The following is a 22468-nucleotide window of genomic DNA, read 5'->3' as shown; positions in this document are numbered from 1 at the left end:
CTCTTAAATCACTCCTATGGATGGTAAACACTTTTTGTATAATGAACTTCTTGTCACAACTGTACTTTGTCAGCAAAGTAGACTGTGATGGGATCTATTTTTACAACTTTCCTGGAGTGAAAGAAAGATTGCATTCACTGCTAAGATTTACCAAAATCCCTAAACTTTATTACCATCATATCAAACCACTGAATTTAATATTTTGCTTATTAGGAAAATTTTCTAGCCAAATTTGCACAGTCATGTTTTTATTTTCCTCTCAACTTTCTATTAGTTTATTACAAATCAAAGAAAACACACTTCACAGAAGTGGCCTTGTATTATTGCCCATAAAAAGAAGGGCTGAGGTAGATTTACTATTTCTTTGCCTCTAGGACAATGCAATATTTAAAATCAACAAAGCTTTTCAATGCTGCCTCATAAAAACAAGTTTGATGAACTACTTAATATTTCTAGGCTCTAAAGCAAATTTTGGGCTTTTTGATTTTCATGAAATTGAAATAAAAAGAGACACTGGAAAACTTTACAGTCTCTTCTAAAATTTAGTTGATATATTTCTTTCAGAGATATCAGAAAATCTTACTGAAAGTTGAAAAGCATGAGCATAAACTGTCCGAGCTTCCAGGTACTGAGAAACATAAATACTTAAAAACCAATCTACTGTTTCAGCTGTTCCAAAAAAGCTATTCCACACCTAAGTGTAATTTCTATTCAAACAGATCCTGTTCAAAAGCAATCCTGTTTGACTCTGTACACTCCTGCCATGGGATGGAACTGCTGTGCTGCCGTGGTACCTTACAAAGAGAGGCTTGGTGTCCTTAGAAGAACACAGGAAGGTGGCCAGGAGATTGACCAAAACTCTGTAGAGAAAACAATGGCCTGGAAACCAGTCCCAGCCACCAAGTGGTGGCCAGGCTTTAACACAAAGAAAGAGCAGACCGATGCTCTCTGCAGGATGCCACATCCAACACAATCAGGTGTTAATATGGTTGGTCCAAATGCCCAGTGTGTCTCCTGAAGGAGTTGATGGTGCTGTATCAAGCTCAGGATCAGCTCTGGCTTGCAGCATTTGGCACTCTGGGGCCACACACAGCATGGGAGCTCACAGTAGGGGCAGCTCATCTCCATCTCATTTACTTTTGTTTTTAAAATGATGGCCTGACCCTCTAAAAAATATAATTAATTCTTGTAAAATACTGAAGCATTTTGAATACATAAGTATATGTAGAATGAATACCAACAAACGTAATGCTATTCAGCATAAGGGAAGGAAACTGTTCATTTATCACAATGGCTGGGCTTAGGAACATTAACAAACCTCATTTCTCTTCTTTGTCAGTCGAAACTTTCTTTGACTCTGTTTTGTCTCTGTAACTTTGGGAGTTTGACATAAAAATAACTTTACAACAGCTGTGACTGAGCTCATAGAACGCTACTTTTGATTTCCCTTCATTAGAGGATTAGGGCTGATCTAGATAGACACTGAAAATTAAATTCATGAAAGCTGCTTCAAAAATGCTTAACCTCCACGGGATCATCCCATCCACGCACAAACCTTGACAAGAAAGCCCTCCTCCTAGAAGTCTCCTCCAGACCACTTTTCTAATTTTTTTTCCTCCATTAGCAATGAGCTCATTTCTTGTCTGTTGGAGGTTTTGAACCTGGTGCAGCACCCTTGTTGCAGGACCAGCTGCAGTTTTCCCACCAGCTCAGCAAAGAGGTGATGTGTCACTGGTAGCCACAGGTACAGCCCACGAGACAGACTGTGTGTCACAGCTCTGCTCCCTGTCTTCTGTGCCAAAGCAGTGCAAAGGCTGGGGAGGGGGGAGATTAAGCCAGGCTATTCAGGCCCTGATTTAGTTGTGTATTTATACAGGTGTCATACTGGTAATTTATATGATAAAATGCTTATGCTTCAGTATTTATGTGTGTTATGTCAGCTAAATTAAGGGGTCCAACAGTTTTAGCATAAAATAAGTAAGCACAACACAGCATAATGAAATAAGGTCCTGTTTTAAAGTGCCTGATGTCAGCTTGATGTGCTAGCTTTTGTAAATAAAGTAATTACTTAATCCTTTGCTATATGAAAGTTCTGACCTGTTGCTTGAGTGTACACACCTTACTTCTATATCTTTTGAAAGCCACTCTACCTTTATACCACATAAAACAGAGACATTCAAAATGACACAGAATAGCTTAAAGAAAAATATTGTAAAAAAGGTAAGGTCAAAAGCTAAACATGATTGTAGACATACATGCTAAAAATGTAATGGATATTAGCATTCTACTTTATTCCAGTGAAATATTTGTGTCTAAGGCATCTGCACAGGGCTGACACATGAATTCATATTTGCTCCTTGCTGGATGAAGAACTGGATGCCAGACTATTCCTAAGAGGACAGCAGAAATCTACATTTAAATATCTTTGCAACACGTAAGTTAAACTTACTTCCTTTGTCTGTTCCAAATTTGTATTCCAGAAGCAACATCTAGCAAAAACAAAGTAAAATAACAATAGCTAAACAAACAAAGAAACCAGTAGCCATTCTCCCAGGAAGATAAAAAAATCATTAAAAAATAGCAAAACCAAAAAGTAAATAAAAAACAATCCAAAAGCAGAGACAGATTTGTACATAAGTTAATAATCTTAATTCTAAGACTAGAATAAGAACCAGCTCCTCCTACTGCTGTCAGGGTAGAACTAAACAAACTGAAGGACTCGCCCTGCATTTCTTGGGTTTCTGGAGAGGACTGCCGTGATTGCTGAGCCATTCACAACAGATATATTTTAGAATCCCACTTAATTCCAATTCATTAGCACTTGTAATTTTTTAAAATAAAAGACAGTGAAGTAAAATATATGAATACCAAGATGCTGTACAGAATATTTGTATGACTATTATTGTGAGCTGGACAAAACAACTGATTTGAGCCTAAAAGTATTAGCTGGAATTATTAGCCAAGCTTGTGCAAATATTTTGATTTATATTTCTTTCAGAAATTAAAGATCCATTTCAATCAATTTCTTCCCATTAAATTAATATTATTTTAAGAAAGCAGGGGGATGGTTTTTCCAGTGTAAAAATCATTTATCTATGGAATCTCAGAACCAATCCCAGAATTGCTGAGGTTGGAAAAGGCCTCTCAAGACTGACTTGTCCAATGCCCTGTCCAAAGCAGGCTCAGCTAGAGCAAGTTGCTGAGGGCCATGTCCATTTGGGATTTGTATATCTCCATGGATGGAGACTACACAGCCTGTCTGGGCCATGGTTGTTTACTCTCATGTCTTGTTAGGCTGAGGTTATGAACACTCATTATGATCACTGTCATTACTTTTGAAAAGGATTTGCTATATTTCAATTTGTCCCCTCTGCCTCTTGTCCTCTTCTTGGGTACCATCTTTCGCTTTTTCATTCCCACCTATCAGGTATTTATACATAATACTCAGATCCCCCCAGGCCATCTCTTGGCTGAGCAAGCCCAGCTTTTCAGCCTCTCCTTATATAAGGCATCATTCAATTATTTAATTATCCTTATGGCCCATCACTGGACTCAGTCCAGTAAGTCTACATCTTACGTGTACTGTGGAGCCCAGAGCTTGAGCCAGCATACCAGATGTGTCTCACTGGAGCTGAACAGAGTAGGTGGATCACCAGCCCCAACCTGCAAAAACATCCTAAAGCATTCCAGGGTGGTGCTGACAGTCACTATTTAAATACTGTATTTATTTTCCAGGTATGTATATATTGGCATGTTGCCATCTTTTAACTTTTCTGTTTTATTGAAAAGTTAATGGTCTTAAAATGGAAAGAAAAATTCAGTCATTAAAAGAGTTTCAATTTATAGGAGATGATCACAGATAATTCTGTATATTCTAGATATTCAGTAAGACCATACCTACATTCGTTCATTAAGTGGTAGTAAACATAGGATTTATATGAGCAAAATTAATTGTTGATAGATATTGAGAGACGGTATTAAGGACAAAGAATGTTACTGCTAAGGAGTAACTGGAATTAAAAAAAAAATCTATGTCTGATAATGATTGTATAAATTGTAGCTTGACATCCCTAGCTACTCCATTTTTTAGCTGCATAGTATAAATTTATATTCCAGTCATGTAGTCATGACATCCCTTTTGGAGAAGGAGAGACTTCTTTAATTTTTGAGTTGTCTTTTTGTTTTAAGAAAACATGAAGCATGTAAGCAAAATGTCTCTCTTCCTCAATTTTTGAAAAACATTAAATATTGCTTAATCCATTGTAACAATGTACTCACACATTTTCAACTCTATTTGGTTTTACAAATTTTTTTTAAGACATGAAACATTTTTCTTCTTAATTTTGACAGGCCACCTAACTGCAGCAGTTATATCAAAGCATTAAAAATATTTATTTTAGTATAGAATTTGGGGGGGGGGGCTAGGTTTTTTTCTTCATACTTTGCTGTTGTTTGATTTTTTCCTTAATGGCTATTCATCATTAATTTTGTTTTGCTTGTAGGTAATTGTACCCACCTGTTTCATCAGATAAGAGAAATAGACAGAAAGCAAGTCCTGAACAGAAGGGAGGATTCACATGGTGACACACAAGAAGGTCGCACATAAACCTTTCTGACTTCTCAGCAGCAGGGGGATAGAAGCTGGATATGCTGTAAGGCATCATGGTAACTGAATCTGCAGTGACCTTTTCCATTGATCAGACTGCTCTCCATCTCCATAGCGCCAAAGAAAATACTGCTGCTTCCTGGAAGAAGTTGAGAATCACCCAGGTCACCTGTTCTGTGCATTTTTTTTTTCTTCTTCTTTCTTCGCTTGAGGCTGACAGGGTTAAGAACAAGTACTGTGTTTTGACACTTCCACAGCCTCATGCAGACACAGTCAGGTTAAACAAGAGTTGAGCCAAGGCACTCAAACTAGGGAGACCTGATATCTTTACAGATTACTGTCCTCCTATAATGCCTCTACTCCCCTCATCTGTTTGTGAGAATCAAACCTAGGAGAGGAATTAGAAAAACTAATCCATGTCAGAGAGCCCAGATAAAATAGACTGAACTATATGCAACAGAAGAAATAACTTACAAGCTCCACCTTTTTCTTTTTTTTTACTGTAAACCATATATGCTACCACCACCAAAAATAAGTTACACTAATTTCTGCCTTACAATACAATGTCTTCTGCAGTACAATGTCTTCTCTTTGGTTCTGTCCCCTTATTTCTTTCTCCAGAGGGTTCTAATTCCCAGTCAATTAATACTGAATACAAGAATTATCCTAATAGCAGGATAATTTGTAAAGTTCTTTGAAACTCAGTGTAAAGCATTAAATAAGGCTATTGGGTTTTTGTCATTTACAAAAAAAAAATCCAAAACATATTTCTGAATTGCGCTTTATATTATTATTCTTTGTAGTGGTTACACCACACCATTGTTTTTACTGCTCTGAAAAGAACAATTCTCTCTCCATTCTTCTCTAGTCTCCTTTCAAATGTTTTTCTGGAAATTATACATCTTGAAGATATTTATGAGCTATTGAAGAAAAAGAGAACAAAACAAAATAAAGCCTTTCCCAAGACTGTATCAATGATTCCATTATCATTCTGTTTCTTCCTCAGAAGTAAATAATTCATTTAATGTTGATCCTGCACAAAAATGGCTTTATTTATAAAACCCATGCTATGGCTTCAGCCTCTTGGCGTACAGTGATACAAGTCAGATTGCAGCTGCATGTGCACACTTTTGTTGAAAAGCCTGCTCAGGACTTCTTGATACAAACTCTATAGATCTTATAGAACATTCTGTAGAATGTTCTGTGTTCCTTGCAGCAGTACCGTTTCCACATCAGCTTTGGGTCCCTTAGATACATTTTTGGCTTGTTAATCTCCCAGGGTTTCCCAACTAAAACATAGTCCAGACTCAGAAAATTACTGAAATATAAATTTAATTATACATTTAAATGCTGATTTAAAAGCTGATTAGGTTGGCTTTTGTGCTAATAAGCAGTAGTGCTAATAATGGTTCCTGATTAGCATTTTTAAAAGTGATCATGCATTTATCTTTTTATTATCAATTTAAAAAACCATTTCAACTTCTGTTTCATCTGCAGTCTCTACGAGAAGTTTATGCTCTCTCTCAGGAGGTGCAAACACACACAGTGAGCTTGTCAGTCTGCAAAGGGGGAGCAACAGGCAGCTTTGGGACAGGAAAATGAGTGAACTGCTGAGGAGAGGGCAAGAAACCATGTTATTTTTGTTTTGCCTTCTGCATGCATAAATGCAAGCAAGCAAGGTGCATTTGCCTGATTGGAAGTGGTCCACTTGTAGATCCATGTAGCTTGCAGTACTCAGTTCTGAATTATTCTACCATCACATTTTCCACCAGGGAAACTACTCAGGGAGCATTAAATCTAGTCCTCTTGCAACATGAGGAGGGGCATGATGTTATGATATATTCTAGCTAACTGACAATATCAGTGGGAAGATCTGGTGAGCAGATGGAAATTCTGCCCAGAGCATCCACGAATAATGATCATTCTTTAACAATAAATTTTGTGGGTGACAATGGAGAATAAACCTGATGGAACCTGAAAAACGTAGAACAGAGAAACCTGTTTTATTCTAAAGTACTTTCTTTTTCTTAGTGTTTCCATTAGACTAGAACCTATAGAGTCCTTATGTAGAATTTTGATTTGCCAGAATATGGAAAGAATCAAAGCAAAGACAATCTGCGGATGGAATTTTGACATTAAGGGTGGGCATCCCAGGCTAAGTCTCTAAAAGCTTAGATCGAATTTGCTTACCTTTTCAGATGAAAAGATTTACTTGCAATCTCCAAAGGATTAGTGAAGGATAGCTCTTGCTTTTTCAAAGCATAGCTACTGGGAAATTTTAGCTGGAAAATCTTAACAAGCTTGTTCAACAGGACGAATTCCAAAATCTAGCAGAAAGTGCTCAAGAAGGATAATAGCCACAACTCAACTGAAAGCATCACTCCCAGTGGAGAAGAACCTGTCAGGCAGAAAATATATTAAGGGCATAGAAAGATCAGAGGCCTACTATAAATTCGTAAGGGAGTGCTGTTGTAAAGACAGGTCTCACTTCAGGATGTGTCCTAGGAGGTCCTACACAGGACAAGAGAGGTAGCTGTCTTTGCCCTGTTTACTGGTCCCTAGTTGAAGGATTCAGGCTCATTTTGGATGTCTTAAAACAAACTGCAGGTTGGCAAACTGCAGGTTCCAGAGGGATAAATGGCAGAAAAGGTGGGTGTGCCACGGGTTTTAGAAAGCATGACTTAGAAGAAAATTAGAAGATGTGTTTAGTCCAAAAAAATTAATGGTCTGACTAGTAGAAAACTATTTAAAGAGCAGTTAGAAAAAAGGAAGATGGTTTGTTCTTTATACATATAGGGGGAAGGACAAGTAGAAAATAGAAAAGACTTTAGGTTTAGAGCAGTAAAAGTGTTCTAATGAAGAGTAATGAGGCACTTCACCAGGCTACCCAAGGATGTGATGAACCATTCTTCACTGTTTTTCAGAACAGATTAGACAAGCATATGGTAGTTTTACATGATCCAGCTTCAGTGCAATAGACGGAATGAAATGTCTTGAACTCTGGAGATTCCTTCTGACAACATATGTCTATGATCCTTTCCTCTTTTCTTGTTACCCTGAAGTGTACTTTTAAGACATCACAGAGATTGCACTTTTTTTAAAAAGTATTATTGTCAGTAATATACAGGACACAATACAGGATTAATTTTGAAAATAACATAAGATAAAGTATTCTGTTATGCTTCTTCTGTAATATGCTAAATGATTCCTTCATTTGAAGTATATCAGGAAGGAAAATTTTCAATGCCATACATTCAACTAAGGCATATCTCCACTGCAATGCCCTTTTCCTCTTAACTGCAACAAGAAAGCATTTTAATCAAATATCCTTAAAAGGAGATATGATGAGTAAATGGAATATATTTAAATATAGCAGTAGCAGGCATGATTAAGTGCATGAAGAATGTAGGTTAAAAGTGGCTACAATAAAAGGTTGAGCAAAAATTAATTTTAGCGTGTGCTTTGTATAATACTGCATAAGGTACTCTTTTGTTTCGTTGCCTATTTTTTGGGACCTTAATTTTCTGTTAGTCACTGGCTTACATCTTATCTCACACCATAATGGCTGAAATTAATGGGATAAAAGTACTCCATTCAAAGACAAATTATCATTTCACTGATCTACTTCACTGAGTACAAATTCCCTCTGCTACCAATAAAAGCTTTAGAGCAGTAGAAAAATGCTAGTTAACTAAAATTGTGTTTCTTTTCTTAGACCATAAAATTTTCATTTATTCTGTCAGTAATACTCTTGTGTAAATACAGTAATTTTGAAGCCTTTCAGTACAGTGTGATACATATTTTGGCATTGTTGCATGTCTGGATTTCTTCCATGGTACTTCAATTTTGTGGTTCAGCGAGCAAAAGTAAGAGTTCTCCTGAAGGGCTTGTGCTTAAAACAGTCAGGGGCGTGTTGCCTGCTGAAACAGTCAATCTTTTCCCTTGACAAGAGTGTCCATCCACTGTTTTTATGAACTGCACCTTTGTTTAAATTTGCATCGGTTAACAGCAACTTCTTTCAGGACAATGAAAAGCTGAAATAGACAGCCAAACAAGAAAAAGCATTTTCAGGATATGATAAAAAAATGTAATGTCTGTTGGAATACAAAGGATTTTAACATTTGTACAAGAAGTTTGAATTAAAAAAACTGAGAAACTTTTTCAGGTATTTGAGGTTGCAGCTCCTCTCAAATGACAAAAGAGATAATCTCTGTGTGTGGTTTAAGCTTGAAGATAAAGATCAAGATCTCCTTTGAAGGAACAGAGTATAGATTAGCTATAATTTCCCAAATACAGGCATTTCAATTTCTTATACTGCTGGGGGGGAAGAAATGTTCCCTGTTGTGACTGGAAGAGATGAGATCTTTGATAATGTTAATCCTTCATATCAATCCATAAAATGAAACATTGCTTGATAAAGGTTTTAGCATGCTCTGGAGAGAATTTAAAGCTCTGCACTCTCCTCATGTAACATAGAACCAGAGCCAAGCAAAGCTGTAGCTAGAGCAAAGGAGGATGTAGCAATGGCCAAGGCTGGCAGAACAAAAACAGGTACCAAGCCTTCCCATTTTCCATGCAACTCATCTGAACCAAGGAGCACTGGAAAGTCACTGAGTGAATTGCTAGGTCAGTAAAGGCAAAGACAATTTTAGCCCAGTGTAAATAATGGGATATATTCAGTCATCCTTGGCAGCCCTGGAAATTTAGCTACTTATCATAAACAAGATATCAGGTTAGGGAATACTATGGGAACAAAGGAAAGCCCAAGGTCCTGACATAGACATTTTCTCAGCTGTTGCAGGCCAAGCAGCAAAAGAAAAGACTTTCAAATTAAGTCCATTTGAAATGAAGTTCTTTCATTTCAATCCTACAAGTGGTATAGGACAAGTCTGCAATTAACTTAATTGAATTAATACAGCATTTCTAAAACTGTAAACAAATTTTTATTTGACCATCAGAGAAAGCAGAAACTTTTGCCAAATCATTTAGGAAGTTTTAAGTACATACAACAGTTAATGCGTTGAGAGATAACAAAAGGATATTTCTGTACTTGCAAGCTTGGAGAAATCCAGTCTTCTCTTACAATGACCTTCTACCTCCCTGGTCTAGGTGAAAGTGGATCAAAATAAATGGAACACTATATATTAACCAAGGAAAGGCCTTCAGGCTGTTCTTCACTGAAACAGCATTTCCAAAAAAATAATGCAAATGGATAATATAAACTGTATTTCCAAAAATAACATAAATTCAGTCTTTATAAACTATTAATCAAGTCTGATTTAATGGGATCATTATATCTGGCATTCTGCATGTGCTAATAGCATCTAATGCACAGATGCTTTTTTTGACTGTTGAATGAATAATGATCTGGGATTCAGGTTTCCTTAATGGTTCCTTAATATCAACCACTTTGCCAGAGCTGCAAATAAAAATACATGACATTTATTTTATATTAGCAGTATGGAAAATATGTACATTTGTAATCAAGGTAAGATTTGACAATGTGGACTTAATGACTTTTAGTGAAGAGGGAATGATTATGAAGAGCACTGCTTCCAGCATGTATATGGAGTGCTGTCACATTGAAAAGTGGTGAGAGAATAAGCAAAATATTGATAAGATACTATGAATCTACAGAGCAAAATGAACTGCTTCTTTCTGAAAAAAACTGCTCCTTAGAAAGGAAGCAGAAAATGGCATGAAAGCAAGGACAGAATCGGAAATTCTTGTGTTTTCTGTCATGCAGCACAGTAGGTAGAGGAAAAACAAAAAAAAATGGCAGACAAAAAAATCAGAGGACTGTACAACATATTCATAACTCTTATTGATTGATGAAGTTAGACTTATTAAGTCTGTTAACCAAAATTCCTACCTGTGAAATTTGCATCTGTCATCTGTATCATACGTAACTTTTACAGTCTCTTAATGGGTTTTTTTTGCCATAGAGAAAAAGATATAAACAAACCCCACCAAAATCACAAGTAAAAAAGAATACATATCTTTTCTGTATTGCCATCAGAAATCTGACTTCAGCATGCACAGGCATATAAAAGAGCATGAATACAGCTCAGCAAGTATGAACGAGCCACCTGTGAATGAGACAAGACAGTTCAGCTTGTATTTGCCTAAACCTAAAGCTCAATGCTCAAGAATTCCTTACTATCAGAAGTTCCTAAATAAAAGGTTATACAGGGTATGATTGCTTACAGTACAAGCAAAAACTGTATTATTGCACACAGGCACTGATATAATCATAGCAAATGTTCCTAATAGCTACCCTGATTTTATGCAGATGCATGCATCATAATGAGATAGGGGTCAGCCTGTATTTATTGGCAGACATTGTCAAGATCAGTCTTAATGGTGCAACTCAAGCTTTCAATTGGTCTGCCTATGCTTGTTTGGGTCAGCAACTCACTATGAGGAAGGAGGGAAATTTAACCTCCTTCAAAAATAATTTTCGAGAGAACATAATTCTGAATATGCTCTCACATTCACTAGTGAGAGTGTCCACACTTAGAAATGACAGAATTATTGAGAGAGTTGGTGACAAGGCCATTCCATTCAGCTTCAAAACTTCTCCATACAAGAACTGAAGCTGTCAGTACTGGGATGGGACTTGATATCCAATCTATGTTTAAGTTACAGATTGGTTTAGGTTTACCACAGGTAAAGACCTTGGTTCTGCTGAAACTAGTGATACTGGAGATACAATCAGAATAAAATAAGTAATTAAAATATCCTTAGTTTTTTCACTTAAATTAGTAGTTGTGACAGCTTATCCTAGCAAAAGATCAAGTATGAAGTATGAGCAGTGAAAGCTGTATTTTTGACAACAGAGCATGAATAAAACTGAAAATATGAAATTTAGATTGTGAAAGCAGAAAGGAGGCAGATTTGGAAGGTTAAAGTTGCAGTCTAAAAGAAAACTTTTGGAAAAGTTAAGAAGTATTCTTATCTTGGGGCTTGATTTCACACACACATATACATATACTCATCTCAAGAAAATGTGTCTTAATGTTAATTAATTTTGTCAGACTGAAAGATTGTTCAGTCTGAGTTCTGTTAAATTTATGGATCATTAGTCTCTTATCTTTTCATTATGGTCTCCAGAGAGGAACCATCATAAAGTTAAATGAACACAGTAGGCAATTATTACAAGCCTCCTTTCCCTTTCACCCCACCTCCCTCACTGGAGGAGACAGGGTATCAGTGCATTCATTCTATATAACAAATGATAAATATGATTTAAAGTCTCTAAGGATCTGATTTTTTTGTCATTTTATAAGTGCTGTAATTAATGAGAAAGATGTAATATATGGATTTTCCCAATCCAATAAATGTAAGTTAACAACCACACAGCCCAATTTCACAGCTAAATCTAAAGATTTCTGCACATAACCACAATGGTTGTGCCTAAAAATATATGTTTCACTCTTTAGCCCTAAGCTTATTTTTATGACTAACTGAATTTTTATTCACTACTTCAGAGAAGTGCGCAAGTATACCAGTAATAACGTAACCACTAAATTTGTTTTTTGCAGATCATACTGCCAGGAAATAAACTCTAAGAAACAGTGATCCTTCATAGACAAAAATAAGCCCATGGCACTTCTTGTAAATGTTATAATACACAACTTACATTCACTGTAGGAAAAGAAGTAGCTTTTTAAAATGCAGAGCTCAATATTCTTTGGAATCACATTTTCACTTACTAGACTTTTCAGCCACATTCATCAAAAATGTTTCAGGATTTTCTTTGTTTGCTTGTTTTATTTATTGTTTCCATTTTTGTTTGTCTTGCCTGCTTTAAAATATATTAAAAATATTTAAAAATAGGACAAAGAAGTATTTCACGCACAAAACATTCAGCAGCCTAAATGTTTGTGCCTCTGCACTTTATCTCCTACAAACAGTTGCCTCCTTGACAAGAGGCATAATTCACTATAATAAAAGGATACAAAGTGCAACTGCTAGGAACATGGAGAAGAAAGCAATTAAGTGTTCACAAATGTAATTTGAAAGGTCCATGGTGCACAGAGGTGATTTATAGTTAATACTGAACCAAACAGACACCCTTGACTGTTGGATAAAAGTAATGGCATTTTCTAGACATAATTTTTTTCTGTTTACCAGGTGGGAAGGGAGAAAATTCAATTTCACTCATTGTCCCAGAGATTTTAACACTGAGATCAGCAAGAGTCATGCAGCACCTGCTAAGCTGGCCAACGCTTTTCATGATCATTTGGTGCAGCTTGTGGCAAGATACTGCAATCAAAAGTCATTGCTAAAACAAAACTCAGCAGTCAGTGTAATCAGACATTGTCAAAGTCAGCAGCAAGTGTGCTAAGTGGATATACTATTTTTGAAATCTGTCACTGGGGTCTTTGTAGCACTAGGATGTGCGGATATTGTCCAAACCTCCTACTCCAATAATTTCTCTGAAATAATTAACAAACTGGAAGGCACTTCTACATACTCACTATATCTTTCTTTCATAAAGACTAAAAAAGTCTTTAGTGGTCTGTATTTAATTATATTTAATTTTTAATTAATGTAGAAATTCTCCTTTCTGGGAGAAGAGGTCTTGGCTGGCCTTGCTCTAACTAACCCACCACACAGAACAGCTGAGCCCTGCAGCCAAGGTGCTGCCACCTTTGGGAAATCATATTTAGGAAAAGGCAAAAAAAGCCCCTCAACCAGACTCTCTCAGAGAGAGAAAAAAGGAACAAAAAAAGTAAAAAACAGCTACAAGATCAGACGAGAAAGAGGATGAGGAGAAGGCAACACAGCAGAAGCTGCAGCAAGTATTCAAACTGCAGCCCTCTGCGAGTCCATGGTGGAGCAGGGTAACTGTGAGAAGCAATAAGCAGCAGCAGCAAAAGCCTGCTGTGGACTAATGCTAGCCCTCCCCGTTCTTCCTGTGCCACTTGAGCTGCGGGAGGAGGAGTCTGAGTTCAGCAGGGCTGAGAGGTAGGAAAGCCCGTGGGATTTTTCATCCTGTTTCCTTCCCCTGTCCCACAGAGGTGGGAGGATGAGTGTTAGCAGCCGGGTGGGCATTTGGCTGATAGTCAGGGAATAACCACAACAAAAGAGTTTCAACAGAAGAGGTGGAAACTGGCAAAGAATACAAAACATCCCTCTGGTAGTCAGAAGTATCTAGCTGTGTGCCTCTGGACAAATCTTAGCTGCATTTCCCAAGAGATAGGAAACATTTAAATCAGGCTTGTACATTTGTAAAAGCATAACAATTTATATGCTTATCTTTTATTTTTGTTGGTAGCATAACATCAGAAAGCCAGGTAAGAAAACCCACTGAAATAATAAATTCTTTGAAAATTTAACTCAGTTTGGAAAGACCAACACCCCGTATGCAAGTCAACAGCTACAAACAGTCACTGGAATATTGTGTTGGGAACCTGGTTGTACTGAAGCAACTCCTTGCACACATCGGAGGGTAAATGAACAGGGTCATATACACCAATTGTTAGAGTGATAAATGCTACGAGTGTACAGAGCAGAAGGTATTAAATTTCCTTGGAGGACAGAGTGCAGCTTTAGACTAAGGTTGTCAAATTATGATTACATATAAATTATAGTGGCAACAAGGGAAGTACTAAGTCTGCCGAGCTGAGATTAGCAACAAAAAAATCCTATTAAATGTGTGCATATGATGAGAATTTAATGACTGCATAAGTCTTCTAAAGTTTCTAAGATATTCCTTACAAATAGCAAGATGATTTTCAGGGATAGGTTCAGGCAGATTATAAATCTAAGATCAATATAATTCACACCACTTATGATTGCCTAACACTGGTTAGGCACATTTATACTGAAAATGAAACTTTCATTTGAGTCTCCGGGGAAAAAACTGTGTTATGAATCAAGTCTAAAGTTACATTAAGAGAGACAAGATGTTGCAGCTGTATAGCCGTGATTTTCTCAGCATACTGTTTATTCCAGTGATACTAAGAACTAGTTTAATTAAAAAAAAAAAATCAGAACCATGTAAACCTATGCCTAACTCACATAAACACTAATATGTGGGATTTTAAACCATAAGCATTTCAAAAGCAATACTTCTGGAGGTACTTCCAAATGAAAAGCTCTGTCCAAATTTCTTTTAGAAGGTGACTACTCACATTACAAGAATCATAAATCAGCATACTATTACCAATGCAAAGGGCACTTTCAACTGACTGACAAGATTGTTCTACCCAGGGACAATGACAAAGAGCCACAGAACTGTATTAGGCAGGAGGCAAAAATGGATCTTGATCTAAGGAGTCAAGACATGAACATTTGCTGTACAGTAGGACTGTATTGTACTTGAAGAAAGCTTTTGATTCTTCTTCTGTTCTTGATAATATTTGTCATTAAAAAGAGAAAAATACTGGTGCCTGGAAACATAAGCAGGACTCCTAGAAGCAGAGCCACTCACCTAATTTAAATCAGTGGGTGAGCCATGCTTTTTACTATTTACCTGATTTTGATTGTTATATATTCATTTGCTTGCAAAAGATTGACTTGGAAAAGGGACCACAGAGCAACTACATCAGGAACAGCAACACAAGATTAGTCAGAAATACAAGTCTTTATGGCTTGGTAGATGTTTATATCTACAATAAATTTATTTAAAACTGAATCTTTCTTATACGAAAATTGCCTACTACCTAAAATACTTCAACAACTTTCATCATGTGCACACTGACTACGTCTGTGAAATAAAATTTAAAAAATAAAATGATAAATGACTTCTGTTTTAATAGTTTTAACAAAAATTTACTTATCATATATTAAATTATCACGTGTCCTGGTTCCACCCTAGACAGGGTTAATTTTTGCAGTAGCCAGTAGCAGCATGGCTGAGACCCAGACATTATTCCATATCACCTGACATCACTGCTGGGGGGCAAGGGAAGGAGCTCCTTCTGGTCAAGTAGCAGGAAGTGAATGGTTGGGTATTGTTGGGCTCTGCATGGTGAGCAACCACAAGTGAATTGTTTGCCTCCCTTGTACAGTATTGTAGTAATATTGTTCCTCTTACTGTTTGTATTCTTATCTCATTGCTGTTTCCAGTATATTGTTTTTGTCTCAGCCCATGATCTTCACCATTTGTGCCTCCAATTCTCCTCTCCATGCCAGGGTAGGGTGGGAGGGAAACAGAAGGGAAGAGTGAGCGAGCAGTGCATTGTTTGGAATGCTACAGTGGGAACACTACATTGGAGAACGTCATTCCTAAACCACACCTGGACAAGATAATTCACTGTTATAAATCAGTACAACTTTTTTTCTTCTTTAATTGTAATATTCTGGAGTCTTAGAAAGAAAAATTACTAATCACATGCAGTTGTTTCCCCTTGATAAATATGTTATTATACTCATTTAAGGTTCTTCTTACTAATTCCACCAGTCAAAAAGATTGAAATTGCTGAAGTCATATCCCATCTTTTGGATATCATTAGCAGCAGAACCACTGACTTATATTTTCTGTTTAAAATGAAAGAAAACTTGAATAAAATGAGGAACTTATTACAGAACAAATTTCAGCCTAGGTACAATCCCTGCAAAATTCAGCAAATTGTAAAACACAAAACATACCTATGAAATTCTGGAAGGGCATTAGTATTTTAAGTAGGGTAAGTGTTCAAATATTCTAAGACAGTATCCAATCATGGTATAAATATTTTTAAAAACCAACGAAAGAGCTTTTCATTTAAGAAAAGTCAAGGACTGAGTAAAGTTCTAGTGTAAAAAACCCAATTACTACAATTCATTCTGTAGGATTGGGTGGGGGTTTTTTTCATTTTCTGGTTTTGTGTTTTCTAGAGGCTATATATTCTTCATCTCATGATATCCTTTAAAATAGGTGTCAAGATGAACCTTTTTACCATTCTTGTCTCTCTCACAAACATCATTATTACCAGCATTCACTGAAATGACACCTATTATGGATTTTGCCTAGTTACATACACAACTCCAAGTTTGGCCTTATACTTTGCCAACTGAAAATCCTCAATAGACAAGGTATTTTGGATCACTGTAAAAGTGCTTTCTCATTTGTGCTCTGAAAACCTCCCACCTCTCCTTTTTCCTTCAGATTAAGGGAGACTTTTTTTTCATCATCTCTGTCTGGAATGAAAATGCAGAGGTTTAGATTTCAAAAGGCTTCCTATTGCAGGCTTTCTGAGATTCAGCCATGAGTATTTTCCTGTTATTCAGTTCGAAACAGTGGTAGGCACTAAGTGGGATTTTTTATATTGTGATTTAAGAGGAAGGTTTCAAAAAAGAAAATAGAGAATAAAGTAAGAATACATAAGGATATATGTAGCCTTGACATGAGGAAAAGACTGAGCAAAAAACAATGGAACTCTGAACAAACAAAAATGACAAGCTCAGATATGTTTTTTCCCTTGAAGCCAAATGTGACATGCAGTAACCAAAGCTTAGTAAAATCTCAGTGCCTATGCTGATTAGACTACCACCGTTTTTATTCACACTTCAGGCAGTGCCCATTCTCAGCTCCTTTTGCAAATTATGCATATACAGGTTTTTTGAAAAAATGGGATTTCATGCTGCAATAGCAAATTTCTTTTTTGTTGTTGTTCTGGTCCATGACAATAATCTCTGCTAAGTCTGAAAGATGAGAGAAAATAAGAATTAAGACCTTAATTGGCCTTAAGAAAATAAGGCCAATCTTCAATGGCAGAAAATGCATGGCTGAGCCCCTCATGTAAAACAGTGATATTCACATATATAAACATGTATTTCCAAATAATTAGGTTAGTCCTTCAGAGAAAATAACCCAAGATTTGGCTTTATGTATCAGAGCAATACTCCTGCAGAAAATCAATCCTGCCTCTACCACATGTGGTTTGGTCACAGTGAATCTCTGCATAGCATTTTTCCTCCCTCAATATTAACAGTCTCCACCCAACCCAGCTTGCCTTACCCCACTCCACAGTTGCACAAGGTCTGTGATATTTGTTTCAGCCTTCAGATCATGTACCTCTTCACCACGGATCAGTAACAAGAATCATGTATTGCAAGTGATTTTGTGGAATTTACTGTTCTTTTTAGTCTCTATAGTTTAATTGGAACCAGGTGTGCAAGGACCCAAGTCAATGCAAAACAGCACAGAGATGGTAAAATGTGCATTAATTTGAATGTTAGCTTGCTTTCTATTTTCAAAAGCAACATTTCCTACAATTTTCTACCATTTTTCCCAACTTCAACCAGCCGGAAGAGAGAAACAAAACTGTCAGATGCAGCCTGGTGGCTCCTTCATTTTGAGTCAGTGGGTCAGAGGTGTGAAAGTTCTGTGCAGTCTCTTTACCTCATGCAGGTAGGAGAGTGAGTACCTCATACAGAGCAGCTTTGGTGTGGGATCAGAAAAAGGACTTGGGAGCTTGGAAAACAGGATTATGTTGATTCACTGGCACCCACATATCTATAAAAAGTTTGATCCACAGCACTTTCACACAAGAAGAGAGTCTGTCGCACAACTGACCCATAATATCAGGTGCTGGGCTATAGGTTATTCTCATGTACCCTGAAGAGGTAGTTATTTCAAGCTTCTTATGTACTGGGACTATTTAATTGTACAGTTGAAACAGAAGCTACCAAAGGACACCTAAATTTGGTTATAAAGCATAAAAAATATACAACAAAGGAAATTAGCAGTTTAAGTGAAAGAAGGAGCAAGTTCAACTGATTTCAGGGGTGTTTAAGATTATAGCTTTAATGACTTTTAGGTCATTACAGGATAATTTTTATTACTGTAGCTTTGCCTTAATTGACATACCTGAGAAAGTTTCAGCATATACCAACTTAATTTGTAATTTAATCTTGTGTTTATACCAAATCTAATGGAAACATGAGAGATGTTGGACAAAGGTCTTCTCACCAATAATGCAAATAAAAGTGTTTATACAGTATAAAGTGCTAATTTTGAACCCAAAAGCAAAGTATCATATATGGCAATATTGAAGCCTTCACAATAAAAAACATTCATCCATAGTGGCCGCTTGCTTTGGTCAGCACTAGGCTTTCGATTTCACTTCCTAAAACAGAAATTGTATTGCCTGATATGTTTTATATACTTTTTCCAGCTTGTGAGACCTGGAAAGAATTCAGATACTCATCATTCCTTAAACAATTTATGATTAATTATAAATATATAATTATACAGCTCCAGAGAGCCATTAAAAATCCATACGGACATTTACAAAAGAAAAAAAATAATAGAAGAGAAATTCAGATGAGACAGGTATGAATTTTTGCACTAGAGGCTTTAATAAAAGTAAAAAAAAGTTTCCCGCACATTTTTAATTCCCTTGAAAGTTGCTAAATGGTACAAGACAATGCCCTACATAAGATATTTCCCTGACCTTTCCCTTTTTGTCTCTGAGCCTTGGAACTTGTAGTTAAAACAAAAAGGCGGACAAGGACAAAAAAAGATAAAAAGACAGAATTGTGCATACAGATACAGCTCCACAGATGAGAATATTAAGGAATAAACTTGCTGTTCCCCCAGAAACGCTGGTACTTTGATGTCAGAGCACCTGCTGTGATGGAGGTCTTCTTTGAAATGCTTAAGGTGATGTGGTTTTATACAGCCTTGTAACAAGATCTTCTTGAAAAATGAGAGACGTTGAAAGCTGATGTTAGGGGTAATTCGGCAGGTGACCAGCTGGCCTGCACATCCAAGCACTTGGACTAAAAAGACAGCAGCCACAGGTGAGAGAATGGCCAAATTGTTTCTTTTGGCATCAATATCAGCTTTCACTGACCTCTGGTTTGAGAAGGTAAAACTGACTTTCTTTGCATTGTTCTGTAAAGGAAAAGTGATTCTGGATGTCAGTACTGACTACCATAATATTGCCTATTAGCAATAAGTGTTAGACTGTTTTGTTTAACGACTGGACCCATTATTTTTTCGAGTAGTCACTAGATTATGCTCTAGCAAAAATGACTTGACCAACCTTATTCAACAGTTCATTGTGCATTTCACAAGGTAGTAAAGTGCTTAAAATTAAGCATGGCCTTTCTTGGACCAGGGCTTTCCTTAAGGTCGATTAGGTATGTACAAAAACAAGCGGTTTTTTAGCACCTTTCATTAGAAACCCACTTACTAAAAGATGTTCAGAGATAAAGATGGAGGGAAAAAATCTTGTGCTATTGCAGATCACAAAAGAAAGATACCAGACAGGAGAATACAGGTTGGGGGAGTATTTATAAAAGAAGGCTTCTGCATGAAATACATATAAGGCAAACTCAAAACCTCCAAATAATGCTTTAAGAAGTTTAATGGTGGGTGTAAGATCATCATAGTTCCCTGCAAATAACATCTGAGAGACTTCTCATTGAAAATACTAAATTATAAATGTGCTATTAGATTATTTATATTTATAATGTCTTTTATTTGCAGGAGCCAAATACTTTCAGTCCTTTATTTAATTTCACAATAAAGCAAGGAATAAGGCCAGCATTTATGAGCAAGACTGATAATTGATGAGTATGTTAGGCAAATGCAAAAGGTAATTAGGTTTCACATAGTACAAACCTGAATTGAGATACGTAATTTAGAGGGGATTTTACCTAGAAATAATGTTTTTGTTTTCTGAATGGTCTCTTTTTCAGTGGCCATATGACATCAATGTAATGTGTTACTATTAATTATCGTAATATCTAAGTTTCTTAATTTTCTGTTATATTTTAATAACATGCTATAATACATTGCTGTTATACATGCTTTTCATTTTCTCACAAAATGCTTTTGTATGTTTTCTGACTTTATCTTTTAAAATCTTAATATAATGAGTGCATCTTTTATCATTTTAATAATAATGGCTATTGAAAACAAAATATTCTCAGGTGTTTTGAAATCATATATACCAAAGTGGTGCAGAATACTCACAGGCAGATCACAGCTACTCATTTAAATACAGCACCTAAATGTTGGTGCTTAGTACAGTTTCTAATTATGGTGAACACATATGTATTGCACTCAGATACTTAAAAGATCATCATATCTCTTAGACAATCTGTTTAATTTCTTTTTCTGTATATCTATTTGAATAATTCATTTTTCATCTTTAGCCTTTACAAATTATTTAAATGGTGTGGAGAGCAGATATCCCATGTTCTAAGCACTTGTCAGATTTTAAGAAAGCAACCCAAAAGCTCATGTTTAAAGACATGTTCATTTTTTAAACCATATTCTTGCACTATATTTAGCCAAATCTAATAGAGAAATATTTAGTCCCTTCTTATGCCTAGCATACATTGTAAATGTTATCTTAGTGTTGGAGGGGAAAAGACAACTGTTTTACATTTTCTTGTGACTTTAAATGAGAAAAGATGCTTTGTCTTGCTGAGGATTTTATGGTTCTTACTTCTCTACATAAAGGTGGATTTGATCAAGTCTGTTCATACAATCTCCTCGGAAGGAGAGTAATAGTATTTTACAACCTTGTTGAACTTCAAGCAACTACATTACCTTCCAACCCAAAGATACCCAATATTGCCAGGCAGATTCCAGTCTCCCTAGTTCTTATTTATTTACTGTAAGAATGAATATTGAGAACTGAAAAGGGGTTTGGAGAATAAGCAATTTAAGGAGCTCAATAAATTCATTTTGTATGAGAAATTGAAGCTGTGACAGGACTCCGAACATAAGCAGAAAAAGAACACTTCAAACTACAGAATGAAAACACAGCACAATAACTAGACTTAGAAGGAAGAAACCTTAGTCACAGTGCCTTAAAAAATATTGAAAATAAAATTAATTATTGAGTATTCTTGAGAGACATGGTAACATATCTATCACTGAATCTTTAAATCAGGACTTTAAACCGACTTTCTTTATAGTGTGACAATACTTTCAATTGCCTCTTGAAATTACTTGGAAATGTAGCCATTGATATAAAAGGTCAATATTTATTATTTTAAGATTTCAGCTCTATCCTAAAAAAAGGCACAAGCCAGCTCTGAGGTTGTAAGGAGCAACCTGAGCCATGCCAACCTGAGCACTGTTATTTTGGGGAAAATGCTATACCACACTGCTTCTTTCCTCTCTTGCCTTCCTGACTGTTGGATAATTTCATGCTTCCTAAAGACTTGCTGTCAGCAGTGCATGAGAAGTCTGACTGAAGAATTCTGCTAAACAGTTTAACTGCATTTATCTTATGCTAAAGATTTACACAGCAACCTGTAGCTTAACCTGGAAAAATACTGACAAGAATTTTGCTCTCTCTTCACTTCCTTCAGTATGGATTATAAGCAGGGTCTCACTAATTAACTAAATTCTACAGCTGAAAGAGAGAACATGATGAAAAATGAGGGACCTGTGAGTGGACATGACTGCCACATGGGATAGTGAGGAATTTCCAACATCAGATTATTTTCCCAATCAATAATACATCAAGTGTGTTTCTTTTGTCAGACAAATATTGATCCAGTTGTATATGATTTTAAAGATCTGTGCCTTCTACTTCTTGGACTGAAATCACAGCATGTGTGTTCAAACTTTTTTCTCTCATGAACAAAAAATAGATGGCTGAACTCACTGGTAAATCCATTACTTCTAGTCCCCTAATTGCAACAGGCCTTTATTTGTACTTTCCTTTTTGATTAATACCTGAAGGGCTCAGATTAAGTGTTACCTAAACCACATTAATGAGTGCTGATTTCTTAGGGAAACAATGGGAAAAGCAGAATAAGCACCAAGCATCATTCTGGTCATTTTTCATCGATGTTTGGTGATGGCCTTGTTGACATCATAATTAATCATTTCATTCTTCAGTGAAAGTATCAATAAAGTCTCAAGAGTATCCCTCATTATACAGCCCTTAGTACATG

This window comes from Lichenostomus cassidix, chromosome 3 (genome assembly GCF_008360975.1).
Source record: "Lichenostomus cassidix isolate B80296 chromosome 3, HeHo_3.0, whole genome shotgun sequence".
Lineage (NCBI taxonomy): Eukaryota > Metazoa > Chordata > Aves > Passeriformes > Meliphagidae > Lichenostomus > Lichenostomus cassidix.
Note: the sequence above shows the minus strand (reverse complement) of the source record.